We start from the raw sequence: 27,150 nt of genomic DNA, 5'->3' as shown, positions 1-27,150 counted from the left end.
ATGCCAGAGGAACATCTGTGTATATGTACCCATCAGGCAGCTAACCACATGGAACTGGGGTTCAAGAGAGCAGTTAGGGGGTGGAAATAATAAATGTCAACTCTCTATTGCTCAGTTTTTTCATTTTTGGTAAGTGATCAATTTCACATGTTTTTATTGTGGAATTTAGTCCAACCCTTGACAAACTTATTTGGGTCTGGAAAAGATGAGTCTGAGGGGAAAAAGACTTCTTAACAAGTGAGATTTCTTGGGAGAATTGTAGTGCTAAGAACACACCGAAAGAATAGCATGTCTACCCAAAGAAGATGAAATGAAGCCTCTGTCCTTTTTTCTCTCAGCCAAAGTTATTTGGTTAATGTGACATTAGTGTTTAAAATGTTTAAAAATCTGCATGTGACAAATGGGCAAAAACATCCAAAAGCACAATCCTTCCTCCCTTAACTTATAGCCAGAGGATAAAACTTCCGTTGAGCCTTCCCTCCTGATTGAAAGGCCTTTTTGGATGGAAGAAAATGGTGAGATGAGGGCCTGGGCAAGCGCTATGTGTTTGAGATGCAAACTCAGCCAACCAGCTGGGTCATTTGGGGCAACTATTACACCACCTATAACTGTAGTACAGTTAGCACTGGGTGAATTTTAACCAAGCTGCTCAGGGAATCATGAAATATTGAATGGCTGCCTGGACCTTAGGAGTCTGGAAGGAACACAAATGAATGAGGGGGAAGTAATATGATTGGTAAAATTCAAATTGGTGACAATCAGAGCTTGCTTTTTATTTTATGTCAACCTGTCTTTTTTTAAAGACAGAGGAAATTATTGATTTTACTCTGAAATATATGATGTTCTCCTCTGCATTAAAACCCTGGTAATTTAAAATCATACGTAAAGCTATGAAAATAGAAATAGCCATTAACTCATCTATCTGTTTGTCTATCTCTCTACCTATCTTAACTATCTATCATCAGTCTCTTGGTCCAGAATTATGAATTATGATCTCACTAATTTAATAATATCTTCATGTGGAAACTAACCCCACAAATACAGATTGATATGCCATTTGTAATTTAGAGCCTTAGAAAATTACCTGGGGTACTGAGAGCCTAAGCAACTTTTTCAGGATCACACAGTCAGTACATATTAGAAGCAGAGTAGAAACTCAGGTTTCTAATCCACCATATCATGTTGCCTCCCTAAAAATATTTTTAAAAATTTTAAATCTGTTATCAATAGAAATTCAAATTAATTTAGTTTTGGAGAAGACTGCCTATGCACCTTCTTTAATACGTTAAGACCCTAAAAAGATTTTTCTCCCCAAACATCTACAAACCTTGTCCTCAATAGATTAAGAACAGCTTGATGGAAGAGAATGTTTGACACAGCCAAACAAAAGCTATTTATGAAAAGAGGTTATAGTTACAAACCGTTAATAACTACACAAAGAGATGCTAAAATTCTCTAATCATAGTGTGCTACACACACATATATATATACATGTATATATGCACACACATGTATATATGCATATTATATATAGACATACACACACACACATACACATATATGTAAAACCCAAATGCTGAAATCTAATGTTTCTGGGAACTCAGGGAAAAGGGATTTAGTGCATTCTTAGTAGTACTATAGACAAATGCAAACACTTTAGAGAGTTATGGTAATATGCAATGAGTCAGAAAAAGTGATCCTGTCTTTCAATTCAAAAGTTCCATTGCTAGGATTTTGTCATCAATACATTATTTAAAAAGGGGAGAATGGGAAAGGACCTGTTTCTAACAAAAAAAAAATCACTACTTATCTCTAGCAAAAATAAAATAAACATATATTGCTCAAAAATTGCCTGATGTAAATAGGTTAGGTTGATGAAATATCACAGAGGGCAAAGAATTAACATGGTAAGTCACTTGAAGAGTGTATGGTGGGCATGAGAAGGTTGTATCATATCACTAGGGCTGAATTGTGCAGGAGAAGCCATGTAAAGAAAATCATCAGACAGATGTATGAGCAGTAAAAGGAGACAGACTGCTCTAGGGAAGGCAGGGGATGACAGATGGATGGCATTTGTTCTGCACTGTCGTCCACATAATGTCAAGAGTTCTAGAGCAAGACCACTAGCATGTGAAGGATTTATGCATAAGCACACATTGGTTGGAATCTATCTCATTAGAAAGAATACCTACATTGATAATATCATAGCTCCATTGAAATAATCAGAATATGCAGTAGAATAATGTAGCATAAAAAAACAATAAATAAAATTCATACAATTATTATACGAATTAATGACAAGTTGTCAGAACCACTACATGTAGATTGAGTAGCACACATACACAATACATGCACAAGTATACACCTACACACATAACTGTATAATACACATTGAGTAGCATGCATACATACATACATGTTGAAAGAAAAAGAAAACAAGCAACCAAACGAAGCTGGAGAAAGTAGAACTTCAGGTATACATAGAAGGGAACTGGAACATTTTTTCCATTTGTTGTTCAGTCATTCATTGGTTCTATCTTGTTAGATTCCTAAGACTTTATGAAAAATTTTATTTCTTATTTGGAATATTTGTTTCTTTTTCATATGGATTAAATTCATAATATATTTTATAGTCATATTTATATAAATATGAATGTATAGTTATGTGTGCAACCATAACTATACATTTATAATATATTTATACATTTGCTTGGAAAAAAAGGCTTCTCTGTTGCCTGTGTTATCCTTCTCCATTGACAGAGAACATACCAGTGGCGTCTAGTGAACTTTTTAGCCTTGCTTTGTCCATGAACAGCCCATTTCTATTCAAGATTGCCATTGGCATTGAACTATTACTTTGTTTTCAACTGATTTCAATAATAGTACACCTCCAGATGAAGCATCCGACCCATCACTCAATTATCCACATGCTTCAACATTCCAAATGTTTGATCTTGTACTGTACATTAATCTATTTGACTATTTTGTTCCTGTCCATTTTTATCCAGATATTCAGCATTAGGTAGGGACAGCTTCCATCTACTCAGTTCTAGAATGTGCTATGATAAAAGACATGAGTTCAGTGTGCCTTATATTCATTTCACTTCCCAAGTCAAAACTGAAGTGAATACAATATATGTATGTATCAGGGCTTAAGGAAAAAGGAACAGGAGGAATATAAAATTGAATAGAGGTAATTTTCTCTTTGTTTTTCGGAAACCACAAAAGAGGAACTAGAATTTCAAGAACAAATGAAAACAGAAAAAGTGCAATGGGAACATTGAGTCTCTCAAATTACACACACACACACACACACACACACACACACACACACACACACACACACACACACACACACATACACACATATTCTTTACTAGCCCAGTAAAGAAACTAATGAACATATTAGAAGAATATCCTTCATCCCTTTTATATTCACAATAAAATATGCAGCATATCCAATCTCCTGATTACAGTCAGAAGCTCTGGATGAAAAACAAAACAACCAAAAAACAAACCAGCTACTATGGCCTTATCTGATGAACATTTGAAGCTGAGTTACTGAGATCTCCTTTATCTGACAGCTCATAATATTTCTGTCTGTTTTTCTAATACCAGGAGCTGGAGTGTCCAGTTGACCTGAGGGTCATTCAACAAAGGAAGAAACAAAATTGGGAAGAAAAGAGGGATTTGCTTCCTTGGTTTCTCTTCCACTACCACATTCTAGCAAAAGCTAGAAGCATCTAATTTAAGTGAGTTGCAATATTGAATTATAATCTCATTTTCAGGTTAAAATTATGTATGTGTGTATGCCTCTCTCCCACTTAATATTTACTTTTGGAAACAACATAAGTAATTGGTTAAGTGATAAGAAAGCATGCGTTAGAATTCTACTGTAACACCACTTGTAATTGGTATGGTGTGGGTAAGCCCCTGGTGACACATTGTCCCTCCCGAACATAACTATATGGAATAAAGGCCTGATGTGACATTGCCATCCTCCATTGGAGCGCCATAGTATGGTCTCTTTACAGCTCTCAGAGTTAGAGAAAGCTTCTGTTTGAGCTTCCTTATTTTAGGCATTCATATTTTCTTCTCTAGATGATAACAACTCCTGATGAATAAAAATTGAACAGAAAAGGCTCCATTTCAATGGGAGGAGTCAGTATTTTGGCTAAAGAAAACTGGTTTCTTTGTTTAGTGTATCTTTGTGTAGTCTTTAGACCCTAAGACCATTACTGTTTTGAGTACCTAATATTTAGCCTTCTGACAAGGTACTTGGAAGTCAAGTTGGCCAGGAAAACTGGCAATCAACGTTTGAAGTCTGGTAGCCAGGGCTGCAAGTAGATTCTAATTGGTTTTTGGAAACTAAGTTTCCTTAAAGTGGCTAGAAACTGTCTACAGTGAACTGAAAGTTTTAAAAAATGAAAAGCAGCAGGAATCATTGGGAAAGTGATTTTATTGCTTAGTTTGATCATAGTTTGCAGGGCAAGACAAGAGCCTTGAATCTTGTCCATGCTCAGTGAGCATGTGATAATGATGATGTGAGACAGCTTGGCATCCTAGGAAGATCACTGCATGCTGAGCCACAAGGCCTTGGTCTTAATCATAATTTCAGGACTTAACTAGTTATGTGATCTTAGTTTCAGAGAGTGTCAACTGCTTCATCTTTAGAATGGGAATAATGATACTTATACTCCATACCTCACTGGCTTAGTTTGAGAAGTGAGATTACATATATGTGTATGTTCGTCCTTCATTGCCAAAGAAGACCATGCCATCCGAAAAACGATGACTTGCACTTGACTTTGTTTTGAGTGAGGGAGGGCTGTGCAGGTCATCAGCCTCTCTTCTCCTCCAGATCCATCTGAATCCAGTGACCAGATATTCATCAGGATGACTGGAGATGACCCAGGATGAGGCAGTTGGGGTTAAGTGACTTGCCCAAGGTCACACAGCTAGTGAGTGTCAAGTGTCTGAGGTGAGATTTGAACTCAGGTCCTCCTGACTCCTGCACTGGTGCTCTATCCACTGAACCACCTAGCTGCCCCAATCACGTATATAAAAACAACATATATAAAAATGACCAAACAAAGGTCATTTTTATTTTCTTGGCAATGTAGCCAGTTCATATGACTCTTGAAGTCTCTCGAATTGAAAGACATTTTCCAAAAAACTGGATCTCTGTTTCTGTCCAAGAACATGGCTATGTAAAGTAGATTGAATGGGACTGAATGAGGTTTCCTGGAGTCACTTCCAGCTCACAGATCTATGCTTCTCCAAGGATAGGCCAGAGTCCCCAGCAATGGAAACCTTTTATGGCTTTGGGAAGACACAGTTCCTCACCTCTAGACACCTACATTCTCAAGGAAAACAATATGTTGACTTGGGCAGTGTAATAAGGTCTTTTTACCAAACATTGTATATGCTCCTCAGAATAGTTGGGGAATAGAGAAAATCTGAGACAAATGCTATGTTGCCTATAGTTTAAAGCACTTTTAAAACCATAAAATAGTAGAATAATTTGAGTTCTTGAAGTACTGCATTGGATTTTGAGACAGAGGATTTGAATCCTGATTCTTTCAATTATACCTGTGTGGCCCTGAATAAGCTCTCTGGGCTTTGGTTTTCTCAACTATAAAATAGGCGGAGGAACCAGATGATCTCTAATGGTCCTTGTAACTGTAAGACTATGATATGTGAGCATTTCTTTTTGGATTGAACCTGTGATAACCCATGCTGATCAGCACCTTCTCTGAAACTAATAGCCTAAATATCACAGACTCTCCACATGGAAGATAGAACCAAAACATTTATTCAGACACCAGAAAGCCAAATCCATCATAGCATCAAAAATCCATACACAGTCACAATGCAGAGGACAGCACCAGCCCCAAGCCTTCCTCCTGCTAAGCTTCCTACAAACCAGGTCCCTTAAACAAATCATAAACAGGCTCCCTTAAACAAAATGCCTTTTTCTCACTCATAGTCAGTTGAGGGCTTGCCTGACTCCTTCAGTTCTGACTGCTCTCTCGCTCATTTCCTCTCAGCTCTGTTCTAACTCCACCTTTATCTGTTCCACCCCTTCACAGCAAATTCCTCCCTCCACAGACTCATGTGACTCAGGCTTCCATGTAACTTAAGGAGGTCACATGGGCCTATTAATATATTTTAATTAGAATTAAAATTAATTTATATTAATTATTATCAACACAATCAATGTATTATTATTAATAAAGTTATTAAATAATATTAAAATTAATTTACAAAAATAAAATTAATTGAATTAGAATTAAGTTAAAAATTAAATTTAATTTTTAATTTAATCTATTAATATCAATATCTTTCGATTAAGATCTTCCCATTAAGAAGCAAAATTACATTAATAATAAGCAAAAATGCATTATTAATACAGGAGGGAACACTGACAACGGTAGGACATGGGTTCAGGGAAGGGCTCCTGTAGGTCCTGGTGTTTGAACAAAGCCTTGAAAAAAGCTAAGGATTTGTATTCTTAATATACAAGAGCTTGAGGTGAGGAAGGAGAGCATTCTAGGCATGTGTGGAGGCAGCCTGTACAAAGGCAAGGAAGTGGGACTTGTAATATCATGTAGGTCAGTTTGGCTGGTATGTCAAACATGTGAGTGGGAGTTATGTGGAATCAGCCTGGGAAGACAGATGAAAGTCAGATTGTGTAAGACTTTAAATGTCAAATAATTTTATTTTAGAGGCAGCAGGGAGCCATTGAACCTTCTTGAGCTTCATTTTCAGATGTGGATTGCAACTAGATGACCTCTGAAACTCCTTCGATTTCTGAAAAAATATGATTCTGTCTTAGGCAAGAACAGTCTGTGCCCTCATGGACCTCAGAGTCCGATAGTCAGTGGGTTCAAAATAATTTGTTCTCCCCCTTCTTTGGGTGTGGGGTGGGGTGTTAAGTTTAAAGGATCCATAATTTTAAAAAGAATGTTCTTTTGTAAGCCAAAATTAAATTCAGGCAAACTTCATCGTTTTTCTCTTGAAAGGGATGTTAACAACCAAAGAAGCTCTGCTTTAGCACTTTTTTCTCAAATGGAGGCTGAATGATAACAAGACTCAAATTAGTTGAGAGCTTTTGTCTACAAGGGATATTCAAGGTCAACTGAGGAAAGTGTTTTTCTTCAAATGGTAACAAAAAAAGAGTGATAAATCAAAAATTGGGATGGAAAAAATTATAACATTCTTTTTGCCAGCACAGAAGAAATTAAAATTATTATGTGATTTTCTGAAAAGGAGGTTTGGTTTATATTTAAATATGTATATTAGCTATTAAGAAAGACCAGGAAAAAAAACAGATCTCATTTAGGAGGAGGACTGGGGAAATAGGGAGAATTCACTAGAAATTTAATTTTTCAGTTTAAGGATTGTTTTTTTGGGAGGGTTGAAGGGGGGAATGAGGTTTTAGTTCTATAGGTTCCAGATGTTTTGGTTAAGAACTATGTAAATTAAATGGCCAATGGAACAAACACTCAATTAATCTAATGAACACTGAGATTCATCATAGTCCATTTAGAGCCTCCCAACAGTCTTGCAAAATTTATTTTCCCTTGGGTAACTATTCTGACTTTTAGTGAAATAGAACATTGGTCCAACTTACTGCTTTCCTTCATGTAACACAATCTCCAAATGTGAGTAGATTATTTCCCAGGTGATAAAGAGTGGGGTTCTTAAAGAATGTCTGGAAATTGGTACTACCCTATGTGATATCTATCCTTCCTTCCTTCCTTCCTTCCTTCCTTCCTTCCTTCCTTCCTTCTTTCCTTTATATAATATATGTATATGATATAATATTTGCATATACTGACACTAAAGGGGTACATGATTTGTCTCTTTCACATGTGGGATAGTGTGGGCTAGCCTACAAGTTGTCATGATAATGGTCTGGTATAGGACAGGCTGATTCCTTCAGCATCATTACTGATAACAGAGCAAAAAAAAGACATTGTGTGGATTTGCACTTCATCATAACTATTTTCTGGACATTTTAGCTTGTCCACAAAGACTCAAATTTAGCTTCAATTTAGGTAAAACTTCTAAATAATTTGAACTATTCAAAAGTAGAAAGATCTCCTTTGGTTGCATTCAGTTCTCCTTCCTCGGAGGTGTTCAAGAACTGACAGGATGGCCATATGCTACAATGAGTACTCTTTTTGGGGTACAGTTTGTATAGATGGCTGCTGAGATGACTTCTTACTTTGAAAAGGATATGGAAATATTCTTATTTTGAAATCGTAATAATTAGATTCAAGAAGTCAAAATGTCTTAGGATATTAAATGCAAGTTACAAATGTTCTACATGTACATTTGCATAGATTATATATACAAAAATGTATATATTCACACATGTGCAAAAATGTACATATGTGCAAATTTGTTTGGCCTTCATTTATGAATGGGGTAAAGTTTAGGACTTGTCTAGACAGGTGCTTTGTAAAAGACCAACACGGAGTCATATTAGCCTTTAGATTGAGTATATAAAATTTATAATCTTTATCAACTGACTAAAAAGTAACCATAATTTTTAGAAAGCAGAACTTTGTATTGACATTTTGCATACTGGTTAGTTTATGTATGGTTTACCCTCAAAAGACCAATATGCTTATTCTTTTGTGCTTTGAGTTATCTGTTCTATGTCTGCTGACAAGTTTACTTGTAGCTTTAGAAAAGTTTGTCTTTGGCCTCTTTTTGGCAAAGGTCTCATTGGCTTACTCCTCAAACTAAAAGCAGTGATAACAATGATATGAACATGATTTCTTCCCCTGAATTAATATTTTTGTTTGTGTTTATTTTTCACTAGTTGAACATAAGCTCATTGAGGACAGGGACTATTTCATTTTTGTATCTTTATCTTTGGCACCTAGAACAGGGCCTGGCAATGGGGTTTAATATTTTGAACTTAACAAATGTTCGTTGATTGGCTAATTGATTGATCTGGCTTTTCCCTAGCATTTGCATTTGATCTACAAAAGACATACCATATCAGTTCCATCCTGTTCAATAGATTGTCTTTGATGATCACCTCAAGGAAGGCAAGTTTGCCCTTTGTGATGTTCACCCAAAAAAGTTTGGGACGGGGGATGATGACAATTCTCAGCATATGCTGATACTATTATCTATAGATTTACCTAAACCCTCTGGAAGCTATTTTCATATTTTTAAAATGTGTTCCATGGGTGGTGTTTCCTTTTATTTGTCCTGGGACTACTTTCAAACATTGAGTTGTCCCCAACTTTTAGCCCATTTTAGCAGGTACCCCAGATAATATGTCATCTTCTGAATGAATGAGCCAGAGAATTGCTGCGTGGCCAAAGTCACCCATTCAACCCACTGTCAAGTCAAACACGCTGACCTGGATTCTGTTTATATGATCACCAATTGTTCTTTTCCATTGGTCTTTCTCAGCAGGGACTGATGACTGTTCTAGAGTTCCCTAATTGAAATATAATTTTCGAATAGAATTGCTAATGAAATGGAAACTTTCCAGAAATACCATTCCTTTTACTTTTTTGGTTTATTCCTTCATCTTTCCTTCCTTCCTTCCTTCCTTCCTTCCTTCCTTCCTTCCTTCCTTCCTTCTTTCCTTCCTTCCTTCCTTCCTTCCTTCCTTCCTTCCTTCCTTCCTTCCTTCCCTCTTTCCCTCCCTCACTTCTTTCATTTTTCTTCCTTCCTTCCCTCTTTCCCTCCCTCTCTTCTTTCATTTTTCTTCCTTCCTTCCCTCTTTCCCTCCCTCTCTTCTTTCATCTTTCTTCCTTCCTTTCACATATATATAATATATGCATATATTATATATGCAATATATAATATTTTATGCATTCACTTTATTCTTAATTACAAATTTTATACAAAATACATACAAATCATCTATTATCACAAAAGACATCAAAGGCATAAATGACTGGTTCACAATGATGGTGATAAAATGATGGATAACAATATTAAAAAAAAGACTGATCCTTGGGTAGATTCTCTATGGGAACAATGTAGATAAAAACCACACAGAGTGAGAATAGATTGCAATTTGCATTTATAGAGAGGAGAATGCCCATGATAGATTCACAGAACCAAACACCAACTTTCTGAGAAAACTCAGCCAGAAACAGTTTTCAGCTTATTTGTTTACAAAGGAGGCAAAAAAACAAAAGAAAAGTTTCTACGAGCAACCAACAACCATCTTACTGATGGAGTTTTATATTATTTCCTATACCTTAGCTAGAAAAATTGCATCAATAGCTTTCCAGGGCACAGTTCCTGAGATCCAGTCTCTGATGGGGTGGATAACCACACAAATGATTTGTTACTTGGTAATTTTCTGGAAGAACTGTGCTTCAGGCTGAGATAAAGGGTTTGAAGGGGGCGTTCCTGGAGAGTTACTCTGGATTTTGGATATTCTTTCATTCCATAGAACCACAACTCCAGAGGCCAGCCTGTCAGGGTTTTCTCTTCTGGAGGTGTCTATCAACCAGTTTACTGCTTCTTTTAAGATTAAGAGATTAAGGGAATCTCTGAAGAAAATTAGGTTTAAGAGAAAGTGGTGAATGCAAAATTGCCCAACCAGAAGTTGTAGAATTTACCACGAGGTGATCTCAGGGATAATATTGTAATTATACAAGCCCCCAAAAGACGTATGATTTCTGTCCCAGTCGCATACTTTAATTTTAACGTTTGCCAGCCATGTTGCATCCTGAGAATTTCTATGCTTTTTGGAGGCTAGGTTGTTGGTTTAGTGATTTCGTTTTCTTTTCCTTATGTTCCTGCCTATGTTGCTCTGGGTATTGCTAGCCAGTGTTTTATGGCACAGCAGACACCTTGTCCCCGTAGGTGGCCAGCTCCATACTCTGTGCCCTGTTCTCCTAATCTGCCCTGCTGGCTTGCTCTATTCACAAGAAAGGCAACTGATAATGAGATCCTTAGCTTCCAGAAAGAGTCTGGCTGGGAGACTTTAGAATCAATCACAATGGCTGAAGAGTCAGAGAGATTTTTTTATTGATTTTGGTGACATCTTTTGAGGATCCTTTGGGTCATATTATTACACTCAGATTTCCTGAAGGAAAAGACAAAGTTTGAGCTTGAAGTCTAGGATAATAAAAAACACCACATTGCCCAGACTGGCTGAAAGCAATAGTTCTGGAAAAGAAAGAAGCAAAAAAGGGAGACCCAAATGGTCTAAGTGTTAACTGACTCTAACAGATCTAGAAAAGAACCTGGGTGGTCTCCTGTCAACAGTTTGATATCCAAACATTTGAAATGTTTTTTTCTAGTTTCATTTTTATGTAGGATTATTAATCTAGAGCTGGGATGGACTCAGAGGCCATCTCTTCCCATTCCTCCATTTCATAGGAGAAGAGACTAAGGCCTGGGGATAGTAAGTAAATTAAGGTCATAGACGGTAAGCATCTAAGGAAGGATTTGAATCTGACCCTTTGACTCCAGTGCTAGTGCCCTTTCTTTTATACGAGGCTGCCTCCTTAAATCTAAAGAGAGCATGTAGCATTTAACATATGAAGAGGGTGCTAATGAATAACCGTTAGCAAGATATGCTTTTTAAAAATTTGTTTTGAGCAACTGTGTGGCATGGCAGCCAGGGAAAACTAATAGGATCTTTGGCAAGAGACTGGACTGAAGGACAGAATGTCCAGCTAGGCTTAGAGAAGTACCAGTCCCCCTCTGCTCTGCCCTGGTCATCACAGCTGAAGTATTTTGTCTAGTTCTGGCTGTTGCACTTTAAGAAGAGCTATTGACAAACCAAAGTATGACCAGAATATTGTAAACCTTGCCATCTGAGGCATCTGGATGCTGCAGTAAGTGTATAGAGCATTAGATGTGGAAGCAAGAAGTCTTCAGTTCAAATCTGTCCTCAGACACTTACTAGTTTTATGATCCTTAGGCAAGTCACTGAACCTCTCTGTGCCTCAGTGTCCTCATCTGTAAAATGGGGATAATAATGGTTCCTACATCTCAGAGTTGTTGTGAAGATCCCATAAGATAATACTTGTAAAACATGTTAGAAACCTTAAAACACTGTATAAATGTTAGGTATTATTATTATCATTATTATGAAAATTATCTGAAATATGTCAGCTTGGAGAAGAGCTTAGCTATGTTCAGTAATTTGAAGACACATAATAGAGGTATTATTCATGCTTTTCATGGTGCACAAAAAACCAAAACAACAAACAATAGGCAAAAGTTTAGTAGAGGTAGGTTTTTCTTGGCCCAGTGTAAGAAAAATAATACATGTAATGGGCAAAGTACTTTACAAATTTTAAAGTGATGTATAGATGGCCATTTTTGTATTTATAATTACTATCATCACTAATGTAAGAAAAAAAAACATCCTAACAATGAATGCTAACTAGAAATGGAATGAGTTATCCATTGTTGTATATTCTTCTCTATCTCTTAGCTAGAAAAACGTCATCGATAAACCTTTCACAGCACAGCTCCTTAGAACATATATGAAGGGGTTTCCCCATTACAGGAGGTCTCTAAGGATAGCTTGCAAGAGAACTTTAGAGAGAAGTCCTATTTAGTTATGGGTTGGACTAGATAATATCTGAGTTCATAGTCAACTGCGTTTCTGTGGTTTTCTGTGTTTTTCAAATCATGTGATAGATTTACACTGATTCACCCATACTTGCTGATTCTTGTGACTGGTGCACATGTGGAGTCCAGTGGAAGTTAAAGCTAACTGGCCAACTGAGAGAGTGCCCAGTTTAGAGTCTGAAGCTCTAACTGATTCATATAACTGGCCTCACATCTATATTGCAAAACCCACTTTCAGATATTTGCATGAGGGAACAACAATGACTGAATTCGTGAATTAGAGTGATACTTAGTTTATGTTGTTAAAACTAGTTTCTTAGCAATTTGGAATGATGCCCAAAGGGCTATAAAATTGCATCCCCTTTGATCCAGCAAAACTCCTACTAGGTTTGTATCCCAAAGACAAAAAAAAGGAGGGGAAAGGACCTATTTGTACAAAAATATTTATAGCAGCTCTTTTTGTGGTGACTAAGAATTGGAAATTGAAGAGATGTCCATCAATTAGGGAATGACTGAATAAGTTGTGGTATGATCATGATAGAATATTATTATGCTGGAATATTATGTAAGAAATGACAAGCAGGATGATTTCAGAAAAACCTGGAAATACATCATCTGATGCAAAGTGAAGTAAGCAGAGCCAGAACATTGTACACAATAACAGCAACATTGTTCAATGAAGAACTGTGAATGACTTAGCCATTCTCAGTAATATGATAACCCAAGACAATCCCAAAGGGCTAATGATGAAGCATATTATCCACCTCTGGAGAAAGAACTGATATTGTCTGAATATGTCCTGAAGCATGCTATTTCCCTCTATTTCTCTCTGAGTCTTCTTGTAGAAAATGACTAATATTGAAATGTTTTACGTGGTTACACATGTCTAACCTATATCTGATTGCTTATTGTCTCAGGGAGAGGGCATGGTAGGGAGGGAAGGGGAGATAGAATTTGAAACACAAAATTTAAACAAAATGTTGAAAAATTGTTTTAACATGTAATTGGGAAAAAATAAAATATTATATATTTAAAAGCTTATAGAAGATTAAAACACAGATGTATCTGAAAAAAAATACTAGTTTCTTTTTTTGGTAAAAGATTCCCTCTTGTTGAGGGCCATTCCTGAATTTGAAAAGTTTTTTTTAAAAACCCACACTAGATTTCATAGGGCAGAATGGCATGAGAGACAGAAAGATAACCTAGTCCCTCCTAAACTAGAAAAGACCTAGTCCTATCTTGATTCATTTTGACTGAGTGACCCTGAGAAGTAGTTTAATCTCTCAGTACCCTAGGTGGCTTTTTAAAGATCATAATGCTAACGCTAATGCTAATGCTAGTAATAATAATATATTCTATCAGTATCTCTGTATAGCTATAGTAACACTTCAAAAATATCATTCCTGTATTACTATAGTAATTGGGAACAAAGTTAGCTGCTTTAATCCTCCTAGCATATTTTATTAGATTATAGTCATGCAAGGGCTATGGTGGTCCAAGTCTTTCCACTTGTCACTAGAGAGTGACTGAAGCATGACCAAGATGCTCGTTTTCTCCTAGACTATTCTCATTGAACCTATGCCAACTCCTCAGGTTGCTGGTTCATGCTCCAAAAACAAACGAAAAAGCAAAACCAAACCAAACCAGAAAATATTCCCTCAAGAAAAGGCTGTCCACATTTCCTAGTACAGTTCAGGACTAGGGGCAGAAGAAAACTTAACTTATGGCTGCTCTGACTAATCTAGCTTTGAAATTATCCCTCTTTTGAAAAAAACCCACATGTCCAAAAGTATTTACAGCAGCTCTTTTTTGTGGTGGTAGATTAAATGACAAGAACTGGAAACTGAAGGGATGCCCATTAATTGAGAAATGGCTGAGCAAGTTGTGATATATGAATGTAATGGAATACTAACTATTGTGCTATAAGAAATGAACAGGCAACCTCAGAAAAACCTGGAAAGACTTATATGAACTAAGTGAAATGAGAACCAGGAGAACAATATACACTGTAACAACTGTGTGAGGACTGTTTCTGACAGACTTAGCTCTTCATAGCAATGCAAGGACCTAAAACATTTCCAAAGGACTCGATGCAAAATGCCATCACATCCAGAGAAAGAACTATAGAATGAATGCAGAATGAAGCAGAATATTTTCTCTTTTGTTATGCTTTATATTTTCTAATGGTTTTTTTCCTTCATTTTAATTTTTCTATGCAACATGACTAAAGTGAAAATGTGTTTAATGAGAATATATATGTGGAACTCATATAAGATTGCATGCCATCTTGGAGGGGGAAGGGAGGGGGAGAAAATTTAAAACATATGGAAGTGATTGTTGAAAACTGAAAATAAATAAATTAATTTAAAAAATGTTATCCTCTTCTTATTTTGACTTATACTGGTATAAAGCCCTCAGTCTCTGATAGATTTGAAAAAAAAAATCCCACTGCCCAGATCCTCAGTGTCCTTTTCTGGGATAAATTTCAGTTTGCTGTGCCATCCATATGTGCTTCTTATATTACAGAGCACATTTCAAACTCTCCCTCTAATGTTTTCATCTTGTCTCAGTCTTTCAGTTCTAAGTGAGACAAGGGCATACCTTGGAGAAGCCATCTTGCCTATGACTCAGGGGAGATGATTGCAGGGGATATATGATGGTGACAGGAAGCTCATTGCTTATGCTTGAAGCAATTCAGTCTTGCATTTTTGTTGAATTTGTCAGGGCTAATTGATCCCATTATGCTTCTGAAATCTGTAAAACTGAACTCTGTGTGGTTGGCTCAGCCCCTGTGAACTTAAACAAAAGTCTGCAAATTCAAGGTCTGGGCTCTTGAATCAGTCTTTTCTTATCAGTGCCAAGGACAGAACTCCCTGAGCTCCCCAGTTTTCATCTCCATTGAGTCTTCTGTGACTTTGACTCTTTCACCAGGGTATACTAGCAGACCACCTTGCCTTCTGACTGCCAGGGGATGCTCGGAACTTTGGGAAACCAAGCGGAGCCACAAATCAAGCCTGAATAATTATCTCTTTGACTGTGCTCTAGCATTAGGGGAAGTTTTCCCTGTCTCAGAGCTGTTACATTTTCACCCAAGAGAACTGTTATTTACACTCATGTTGAGCCATCAAAGCCCCAAAACAGTGAGCAAGGGAGGCTTGAACTGGGCCCTATTATTGGCCAACCAGTGAAAGCCAGAGTGATTTGGGTTTAAAGGCATAGTCAGGTAGATTCATTTAAATCCCAATGGGTTTTATCAAAGCCTGGTTTTCTAGAACTATTTTTCAAGAGATCATAAATGAAAACTACATGAGACAAAAAAACTAATTGTCCCAGTTGTAAATAGCAATTGTTTCTGTTCTGATCAGAAACTCTGAGGGGGTCTTCCCCTCCAAGACTGATTCTTTAGTGAAGGCAAAGTAGGCTATCTTTTGTCTCAATTTTTACCTAGCCTTTAAACTACTAAATGGGTGTGACCTCAGGCAAACTGAGACCTGGGAAAGACCTTAGTTTAAAAAGGTCAAGGTCTCCCAATGCATCTGGGGCCATCACCAATAGCCCTGACCTCTGTCTTGGACTGGAGGAGAGAGGGAAGGTGATCACTTTGCATAGCTCTGCCTTACTTAAATGCAATTTACTTGCAAGTCAAGACATCACTTTTCTGATGTCACTGGTCCTCTTTGAGAATGAAGGAGCACCATGACCACCACCATCACTAACCAAAGAGAAGCTTGCCCGTTCCCCAGCAGTGCTAGATAAAGAATCTCATTCTTGATGTATATCTCTGGATATGTATCAGGAGCACTAAGTAGTTCTTGGAATACTGATATGTTACTAAACATCCTAACAAAGTAAGGAAATTGGCAAGACAATTATTAAATATGGGCCAATTGAGACAAAATTGTGATCATCAAGTGTACCTTCTCCCTTACAATATTTCACCCCAAGAAGATCAATTTCTGTTGAATGTGAATTTCTTCCCTGCAATATCATGTTCCCTGGTGTGCTCTCTGTCTCTGTATATGTGTATGTATGGGTGTTTGTGTATATATGTATGTATATGTATATTCACATGTTATATGTGTATATATGTATACTTATGTATAGGTATATGTATGTGTACACACATACATATATATATATATCTCATTGATGTAATTGGCAGCATGGCTTAGTGGAAAAAGCCTTGGATTGGGATGTCAAAAGATATGAATTCAAAGCCCAACTCTGCCCCTTTCAATCTGTTTGAACGCAGGACAACCTTTTCCTCTGTCTGTGACTTAGTTTCCTCATTTTTAAAATGAAGGACTTGAATTCAACCACCCTTTCAGTTCTAAATTGGAAATCCTATGATGTGGTCCTATTGTGGTGTGGGAACCTCTTCTGATTCTCCCTATGCCTTAAAATCCCTTCTTCATAACAAAGTAAAACAACTAAGCAAAAATTAACTGATTCATCTCAAAACCTCAGTGTTATTTTGAAAGTTATTTGTCCTCATTTGAAAGAACCTAAAAGATATTTAAGTAATCTTTTTTTGACTCTACTCAACTTCTGTCATCTACAGTATTCACTAATTATCCTTCAGTAATGATGATCATTTTAAAAATAAATTTTTTAACATAGATTCTCATTATATTTCGAGCTTCCCTGAGATACTTTAAAACTTTGCATTTATAGCTTTTTATGTACAAAAGTAACAAGTGGAATGCAGCAGAAATGGCCTCTGACTCTCATATCTAAGCTTCAGTGGCTGGAATTTGTTCCTGTGGAAAGATGTGAGCTAACCAGACCTTGGAGGTTTTCTTTGTTCTCAGCTAACTCCTCATGTTTTCTAAGTTCTGCCTGTAGAACAGTGAGATAAGAATGTCTCCGACAAGTCTAAAATATAAATTTCACCTGAATAATAATTAATAACATATTTATCTCACATGACAAAGTACTGTCTTCATCATAATGTTGTGAGTTAGTGAAACTATTCATGTCCACTCATTACATATGGGGAAATTGAGTCTCCAAGAAATTAAGTGACTTGCTCAGTATCACAAAACTAGTAAGCCAAGACTTGAGCCCTGGTTTTCTTACTTAAAATATATTTCCCTTCATAGTATAATATAGCTCCACATGCTCTGGCATTTTTACTCAGTGGCAGAGGTTGCATAAGGGACAGGTGATGGCCTCAACTTAAAAGATTAATGATTATAATTTTAACTATCATCAGGGTACGTTATTTATTTGTAAGGCTTAATATAGACCAGAGAAAAATTGGTCAAGGTTAGAGTGACCATCTATAGAGACTGAAAAAACCTGTACAGGAATTGAATCAAAAACTTAGGTTCATTAGCACAATGTTCTGATTCATGGAGCTTACCGTGAATCACTGTAGCAACAAGAAAAAGAATAATTGTTATTATCCTTTTTCTCCTTCTTATCTTTCCTCCTCTGGGGCAGCTAGGTGGTCGGTGGATAAGAGTACCAGTGCAGGAGTCAGGAGGACCTGAGTTCAAATCTCACCTCAGACACTTGACACTGACATGCTACGTGACCTTGGGCAAGTCACTTACCCTCAATTGCCCCATCCTGGATCATCTCCAGTCATCCTGATGAATATCTGGTCACTGGATTCAGATGGCTCTGGAGGAGAAGTGAAGCTGGTGACCTGCACAGCCCTCCCTCACTCAAAACAAAGTCAAGTGCAAGTCAAGCCATCATTCCTCTGATGGCATGGTCTTCTTCAACAACGAAGGACGAACGCACACACACATCTTTCCTCCTCCTATTTCACCTAGGAGTTGCATCCTAACTGGCATCTCCTAGCATGTGTCTACTTAATTACAGTTTCATGAAATTTCAGAATTAGATAAAGAACATCTAGTATAGATCTTACTCAAATCATGGATCTTATTTATACCATCCCTGACAAGTGCCATCTAGTCTCTATTTAAACACCTTACTATATCTCCTCCAAACCTTCATTTTATCCCAAGACAGCCCCCTTTTAAATAATAACCATATTAGTAATAATAATCATTTTAATTTATTTCACTTTTGCAAAGTACTTTTTTTTTCTTTTACTGCTGTAATGCTGTGAGTTAGGTAGACCCATTTTACAGATGGAGAGAGATTCCAAGGGATTAAGTGACTGACTCAGAATCACAAAGAGAGTAACTGTCAGTGCCTTTGAAAACATATTGTCAAGTGCTTCGCCAACCTTTAGTGCTATCTAAATGTGAATTTATTATTAATTATTGTTACTAAATGGAGGAAAGGCTCAATTATGGACAGAACATCCAATGTGGAAGGACCCAGAATGGCCTTCTGATTGTGATGCATCTTGACAATGGTCAAACCTTGGGAATAATGGCAGACAGTTTAGCCACATACTGCGCAATGAGACAACCAATCTACTAAATAAACCACCCTCGCCCCTGGATGATTTTTAAGTAATTATCTTGGGTTAATAGCATGCTCTGTCTGGGGCTATAAAAGCAAAGAGCAAAAAAGAAAATACCTGTATTGAGAAAAATAAGTGGATTAGGGGGTTAATTTATGTGGTTCTGAAAGAGATTACAGAAGCAAAAGATAGGGCTGGTGAATGGACCTACCAAACCAGGCCCATCCGAACATCTTGGAGGAATTGATGATCGTTTCCGTAGTTTTGTGAGGGTTGTTGTACTGAAGTTGCTTTGTTTAACTATAAATTGTTATAAAAAATATGAATTATTGAGAGGTACAGCTAGGTCTCTAGCTGTCTCTACATAGCTCTTCTATTATTAAGATGCTTGAAAACAAGTTTTATTAAAAGTTTGATATTGAACAAGCAAACTGTTTAGGAAAAAAATTACATTGAAATTAATTTAAATGCATATAGTATCATAATTTTTAGGTATTTCCTCTAAGTTCAATGAAGATACAATAAAGGTCATGTGTCCTGAAATTCTTGCCATTAGTTACCAAAGGGCTGTGGAACATTAGATATAAAATGTCATTCAGTCTCACCCCTTCCTCTTACAGATGAGGAACCTAGTCCCCAGATTGGCTGAATAAAAAGATTAAAAGGGATAGGAAGAGGCAAAGTCAGGATTTGAATCCATATTCACCAATTCCCAACCTACTACTCTTTACACTACACCATGCTGCCTCAAGATTACATTGGCCTTTTTAGCGGTCATATTGAAGATTCTTTTAAAAAGGAAAACAAATTATTCATAAAATGTAATGAGAAATTAGCAGCAACTATCAATAGTTCAACATTAATTTTAAACACTAGTTTATCAGATTAACTTTTCAGTCATCTAATAGGATCCTGAAGGAGCTCAAAAGTGGTAGGTTTTAATGGGGGAGGAAAGATAATAAAAGTTCCATGGCATAGGATCTGGTGTAGGCAGGTCAAGGTGGGATGTTGGAGTGAGAGTGAGGGACCGTGAGCATTCATGGAGTAGAATCTGAACACTGGTTACTGGACTGGGATTGGAAACTAGAAAAGAACATGAAGTTCCTATAAAGAGGGAGGGACACCGAACTCCTACTTCCTGATTTTATCTTTGACTTGCCCTGAGGCCTTCATCTCTGTTGGTGTTTTGGCTACCTTCATTTTGGCCCTTTGGTAGGCTATTTTGGCCCTGGCTTCTGAAAGACTGAGCCCTAATACCCTCAGTCCTTACAAGAGCTTCTCTCTTGGGTGTATACTTCATTCAAGAAAGGAAAAAAAAAAAAAACAAAAACACTTTTTTTTTCTGGTGTTTTTTTCCCCTATTGTCATCCAAGTCAGAAAACATCAAAACTACACATGCTTGCATTAAAACTAGAACAAAGGGGGACTGCTTCTGTTCCCCAGACACAAACAAACAATGTTGGTAGGAGAGGAAGCCCTTGATTCTTAAGGGAATTCTTGGCTGTTACCTTCAGTGCAGAAACAAACCAAGCTTGTCTAAAGAACAGGCCCATCAGAACTCCAACCCAAAGAATGTGCTGGAGTTTTTCACCACATGAATGTGAAATTATTTATATACAGAGCCAAATATTTCCTTTCATTGTAACAATGCAGTCAGTGATCTTAGCATGGAGATTTTGGCATTCTTGGTGTTTTCCCCTTAAACCATGTTAACAAGCAACATTTGCTCTCTCACTCATTATAACTGAGGGCAACTGAAGTCAACAACACCAAAAATGATGATAGACATTCACATCCAGGGCTGTGCCTGAGTTTGCCAGCAAGATGTTTCCTACTTAGTTGTTTTCAAAGATAGCTTAAACTGGATGTAGGATGACTCATGTTGAATGGATCCCATTAAGGTTGCATTGTAAAAGGGACCTCAATTCACAAGCAGTGATACAAGACAGACAGAATAAGGATTGAATTACAGCTATGAGAAAAGTCAGATGTACATCAGTGAGATTAGGGATGGTCACTGATAGAGTCAGAGAGTTCTTATGGTGATTGACGTATAGCCAAGGAAGGGAGAACGAACTAGAAAATGGAGCCACTCATAAATCTGCCTTAGAAAGTGGTATGAAAAGCGCTGCGGTTGCCAAGTGAGTGTAATTTTCAGTGCACAAGGAAAGAGAAAACACAATCAAAGGTTCTTGACCATGAACTTAAAAAAATATTTTTGATAACTGGATTTCAATGTAATTGATTTCCTTTGTATCCTGTATATTTTATTGATGAATTTAAATTACTATTCTGAGAAGGCAACCATAGTTTTCATGAGACTGCCAAAGGGCTCCATGGTGTGAAAAATATTAACCACTTTTGAATGAGAAGGAAGGGAAGGGGACGTGGTGAAACAAAATGTCAGAGTTTGATTTATACATCATCCAGAGAAGAAGGAAGCTGAAAGCTAAGATTATCCTTTTTAATGAAGAAGCATGCTTACCTGACAAAGGAGTGTTTCCTTAGCACCTTTATAATCATAGGATTTTAGAGGGCTTAACAAACAAATTGTAATCTTCCTCCTTTATCAGTAGGCAAACGGGTTCACTCATTGTGGATTGTGCTGCTGGCAGAGGTGGGAAAGACATTTGGGATTTCTGAGGTCTAGGCATTGATTCTATTCTCATGAATCAACCTATCCACAGAATAAGTCTATAAGCATATATGGACATATATAATCAGTTACAGGGCAGCACATCTGGTCCAATGGATGTACGTATACATAAATGTAGTATTCTACTTTTCTATATTCTAACTACGTTAGTATTTCATCTCGGCTAGTTACCTCATTGTTTTACAGCATGGTCTCTTCAAGTTCAGTTCATCTTTTATGGGCGAATTTTACTCCCAGAACATTTCTATGAACCACTAAACCTGGAAACTATTTGAGGAAAACAATTGTGATATAAAGAAAGCACGAAGAGGGGAGTGAGGAGACCTGGATTCTACTGTATGAGGCAGCTTGGTAGCACAGTGGATAGAGCACTGAGCCTGGAGTCAGGAAGGCCTGAGTTCAAATTCAGCCTCAAACACTTCCTAATTGTTACTCTGGGCAAGTCACTTGAATTTGGCCTGCCTCATTTTCCTCAACTGTAAAATGAGGATAATAATAGTATTTATTTCAGAGGGTTCTAATGGTGATCAAATGAGATAATATTTAAATAATATATCTTCATGGCATACTTAACAAATACTTATTTCTTTCCCTTATTCCTGTACTTCTATTAACCAACTAAGTGACTAAGTTAGCCATGTTTAGTTCCCTCTCTGGTCCTTACTTTCTGCATCTGTGCAATACAGAGGTTATCTTCCATAATGTCCAAGTTCCCTTCTAGCTGGAACTTTCAATGACCTTGAAAATACATGTTGTTGGTCAGAAGGGAATAGGGCAGTAAAGCTTAGATGGCTGGGTACATATCTACCATGCCTGAGAATAAAATGTCAAAGCAGTTGGCTTGCTGATGCAAGGTCAACTTTGATGTACGAAATCCAAGGCTCTACTCATCCTCTAGTTTCCTTAACACATCTGGTTAATTTTTAACATTCACATTCAGTTTCTCACTTATTAATTAGCATTTTATCTTAGCATCCTTGGCTAGACTTACACTGTCAAAGTGAAGTAAAGAATTGAAGCAATTATGGGAATGATTCAGCCCTGAAAATGCCCAGGTCACTGAGGCCTAAGCTTCTTGTTTTGAAGTTTGTCTCTTTGTTCAGAGTTGGCTGGACTTAGATGAATAAATGCCTCAACCCTCTGCTTGGCTTCACTAGTGAAAAGCTGACCACAGCCAAAACACTTGGCATGGGTAAAAGATGCTCTTTCAGAGCCTTTGAAACTTTCAAACTGGTGACAATTTTGGAAATGGTAGATTCTGTGCACGCCCAAACACTTTGCTGTACTCAAGTCTTTCTCCAAAATGTGGGTTAAAAAAAGGTAAAATTTAGTATTTGGCTAAATGTTTCATTTCTCATGGCTTCATTTTAAAAACTAGCAGTTGTTTGAGATTTGGCACTGGAAACTGGTGTCAGTGATTAATGTGTGTCACAACCACTGAAAGATGTGCCCAGAGAATTCCTGTGAACTCGAATTTAAAGTTTCCAGACTCAGTAAGTCATGTTTTATATTGCTTTAAGGTTTGTAAAGCATTTCATACAAATAATTTCAGTTGATCCTAACAATAATCCCGGGAGAGAGGTGCTATTGTCTCCATTTTATAGGTAAGCAAACAGGTTAAATGACTTGATCAGGGTCACTTTGCTACTAAGTGTCTGAGGGAGGATTTGAATTCACTTACCCCTTTCTATGTTTTCCAGCCCTCTATTCATTATGCCAGGCTTACTAATAACTCCAACGAACAAAACTCTGGCCATAATGCAAGAATAATGTTGTAAATAATTAATATTTATGCTAGTGAGAATATTATGATTTTAAGAATTTTCTCATCTTTCCCTCAATCTTGTAGGGTTTGAAATCCAATTTGAGTTTCAACAAGAAATCACAAAATCATAAGTTTGACTTCAACCAAAGGAGCTCACCATTCAGGTGTACCCATTCTTCATAGCTTTCATGTTCTAGAGAGCTCATTACATGGGGTTTCTCCCACAGGAAGCAAATGTATATATGTATGCACACAAATATATGTATGTATATATACACATATATACATACATACACACATATATATATCAGCAAAATTTAAGAAACTTAAGAACACTAAATACTTAGCTAGTCACCATCCTGTGAACTGATTAGTGCCCTGATCACTGAACCTCAGAAGTCAACCCTTAGAATGACTAGAATGTTTGGAAGACATTTCAGAGGCCCTCTCGCTAACCTTGCTTCCCAAATGACGCAACACGCCCAGGGTGGTAGAAGTGCCACAGCTAGAACCCATCATCTCGACTCCCTCCCCAGTTCAGAGCTCTTTCCACTGCTCCTCCCCCCAATCCAATCCCTATTTCAGAGTGCTTGTCACTCCCTTGGGTACTTCCATACTACCTTATGACAGTATTTGACAGTAATGGTTCTGGTTATTTCTTTGAATATATGTTCTGTTTTTCCAGCTAAGAATCATAAACTACTTGAGAGGAGGGATTAGCTTCAATTTCTTTCTTTCTTTCTTTCTTTCAGGGTAGCTTAGTGCTGAGCACTCTAGACTTTCAGCAAATACTTGCTGTAATGAATTGAACATCTTAGCCAAGAACATGATAGCTGTGGGCTGTCAGCTCGGTAGGAAGAGAAAACAGCTCATACATTTAAAGACCTGAAATACCCAATTATTCTTTACCAATCGAATCTGTTTGTGGGACCTCCAGAAACCAGCTGATATTTGATTACAATCAGTTTTCTGCTGATGATTATGTCTGTTTAACTGATGGCTATTGTCCTTGGCTGGAGCTGTTATCACATCAGGATCATAGGCAGTGTGACAAAATGGAAATAAAGCTGGCCTTGGAGTCAGGGGATAGTATGTAGCAATGCCAGGATTGAATTTAGCTTCTCTGATTCCAAGTTCAACACTCTTTCCTACACTGCCTTGTTTCCGGGGTTTGGAATGGTAGAATGGAGAGGAATGATTCCTGCCCTGCCCCCCCTTTTTTGCCTTAGAATAGCAGCACATTAAACAGTCCTCTTGTAGTCTCAATGTTGAAAACACCTCCCAAGCCCAGGGCTGGAAGTCTGTCAGTATGTCTGTATGTGTATGTGTATGTGTGTGTGTATGTGCATGTATATATACATATGTGCATGTATATATGTATATGTATGCATACAGATATGATACTAATATTCTTACTGATTAAAGTATCAAGTATCTTTGATGGAGAGTCATAAATTTTCTGATGCAGTCTACTTGCCTTCATTCTTAAGCCTGAACCATTTTTTCCAGGTTATTTTTCACTATAGTCTCTCACATTCATCATTTCCCTAATCAATGCTTGTATCAGTACAATACAAGTATCAGTAATCAGTAGATTCTACTGTCCTGTTAAGGCTCCGTGTGATGCCTGTTGTCCAAGGGTCAGCCCAGATAAGTGCACAGAAGCTCATTATGTGAGGCTTGATAAACAGATGATGAATTTGTGCTGGCCATGGTAAGTCATGAAATTGACTAAAATCCAAAGCAGCACTCAGTCCTGTGCAGAACTCCTTTGATTATGCAGTCACTTACTAGTGGAATAGTGGAAAAGGGGGTAACAATTGCTATGACTCACCAGCTTCTTAGATCATCTATAGAAATACATGAAATTGCTGACACTCAATGTTTGATCTTTGTCTAAAGACCAATGAGATGACCATACAAGAGAAGGAGCTGAACTGTCCATTTTGACATTGTTATGTTAACCGAAACAAGGAACAAGAGGAAGGCTCATAGATTTCCCTTAAATAAGTGAATAAGGAAATTGGTAGAATCATTTTCATTCTGTGCCTGAAGGTGTCAAGAAACATCATTTTATGGGAATCTTGGTCATCTCAGGATGCAGTATTCATCATGTGCACAAGCACACGTACTGTCATAATGATAACTGTGGTTTACACATGTGCTTTACATGTAGATAAAACAATTCCATGAGGACTTGAAAAGATTTGCTGACCTAAATCACCCTTTACATTCATGCTTGGCGATTAGGGAAATGATGACTATGAGGGACAATAGTGAAAAATAACTTGGAAAATATGATTCAGGATTAAGGATAATAGAGACTGAAGGAAAGTAGACTGAATTAGAAGATTTGTGCCTCTCCATCAAGAATACTTGATACTTCAATCAGTAAGAGAATTAAAGGGCACAGGATGTGAGGAGTATCCAATGGCATGAATAAAAAATGAAATTGATTATATCTTAACACACAGGAAATGACGGGTTAAGGATGTAGCAGCAGGATTTGCAGACTCCTCTGCCTATGTGTAGTCAGATCATCGACTCTTTACAGCAAAGGTGTAGCACAAAAGGATGGCTATGGCATGATATAAGCAAACTATCCACTCCACAAAATGGAAAATGGAGAATTGTATGACTCAGATGGAGATATTTTGTGTCTTCGTCAAGTGGCAAGGACAGACATGACAGCCAAGGGCAATATGAGTTTAGAGTACATGGTCATTTCCAAAACAACCTGTAGAATGACGATGGAAGATGCAGTTTTGCCTCATCAAAAGATAAAGCCAAAAGCAAACCCAGAATAGTTTAGAACAAAATGATCCTGAAGAGAGTTTGAGATAATATAAGCTAAACCAGGTCAGTTCAAGAACATTTATAGATCAAGATAAAAAGAGGACATTAAATAAATACAAAATGAATCAAATCTGCCAACAAATCTACAGTGATGGAGCAAAGTTCATACAGAAGGAGAACTCCCTACTGATGGTAAGATTTTTCAAATGCTCCTATTTCCAGGTGATGTGGTGCTCATATCATTGAAGTTTAGAGAACTACAAAGTCCCTTCACTGAAACTGTTACATTTGGACCACCTTGATACTCAATGTACGATGTGAGAAAGTATCAATGATGCTTAAGATGATGAAGTCAGCTAAAATGGCTGGACTTGACTAAATACTTGAAGAAAAACTTGCTAGAGAGGCTTTTAAAAGTATTTGGGAATCATGTTTTACATTTTCTTAAAGAAGAGTCCAAACAAATGAAAAAAAGATCATAGATTATGATTTTTTTTAACCAAATTAAAAAAATAAAGTCTAAGAATATACCAGCAATATTAAAAATATTGATGAGAATGTCCTAGGGATACATTGAGATATTATTCATGAAAATATAAGAAGAAAACCAGCAGGATTTCACTGCAGGTTTCTGAAAGCCAGTCACAATTTTATAGTCACATAACTAGAGAGAGGTGTAGATAGTATAATGCTCCATTGGGTTTACTACTTATTGATTTCTGACAGCATTTGATTTAGTAGAACAAAAAGTCTTTCTAAAAGCTCTTGGTGTCTCTCAAATATATGATTCTATGACAGGACTATGGAGATAACTCTGTTTGATGAGTTGTGAACAATAATAACAAATGAGTCGCTAAAAAGGGGTGAAAGCTCATATAAAGTGCTTTCCAGTGTCAAGGTGAATGTCCTGTGAAGAATTCAAATAAATGAATGACTTTTTAGTGATTAAATACTCATTAACAT

General features: G+C 37.1%; 1 protein-coding gene across 4 annotated transcripts in view; it reads right to left on the bottom strand.

Annotated features, from left to right (window-relative positions):
- Nucleotides 1–27,150, bottom strand: part of PRLR (prolactin receptor) — a 221,702-nt gene that overhangs the window by 104,679 nt on the left and 89,873 nt on the right. The window contains exon 1 of one of the 4 annotated variants that reach the window (XM_072605872.1): nt 18,141–18,210. The exons of the other annotated variants lie outside the window; for them this stretch is intronic. The gene's annotated coding sequence lies outside the window, so the exon portion shown is untranslated. Of the gene's footprint in view, nt 1–18,140; nt 18,211–27,150 lie in introns of those variants that run through there. 4 annotated transcript variants of the gene reach the window in all.

Source organism: Notamacropus eugenii, chromosome 4 (genome assembly GCF_028372415.1).
Source record: "Notamacropus eugenii isolate mMacEug1 chromosome 4, mMacEug1.pri_v2, whole genome shotgun sequence".
Taxonomy (NCBI): domain Eukaryota; kingdom Metazoa; phylum Chordata; class Mammalia; order Diprotodontia; family Macropodidae; genus Notamacropus; species Notamacropus eugenii.
This window is presented reverse-complemented; position numbering and strand designations above follow the sequence as displayed.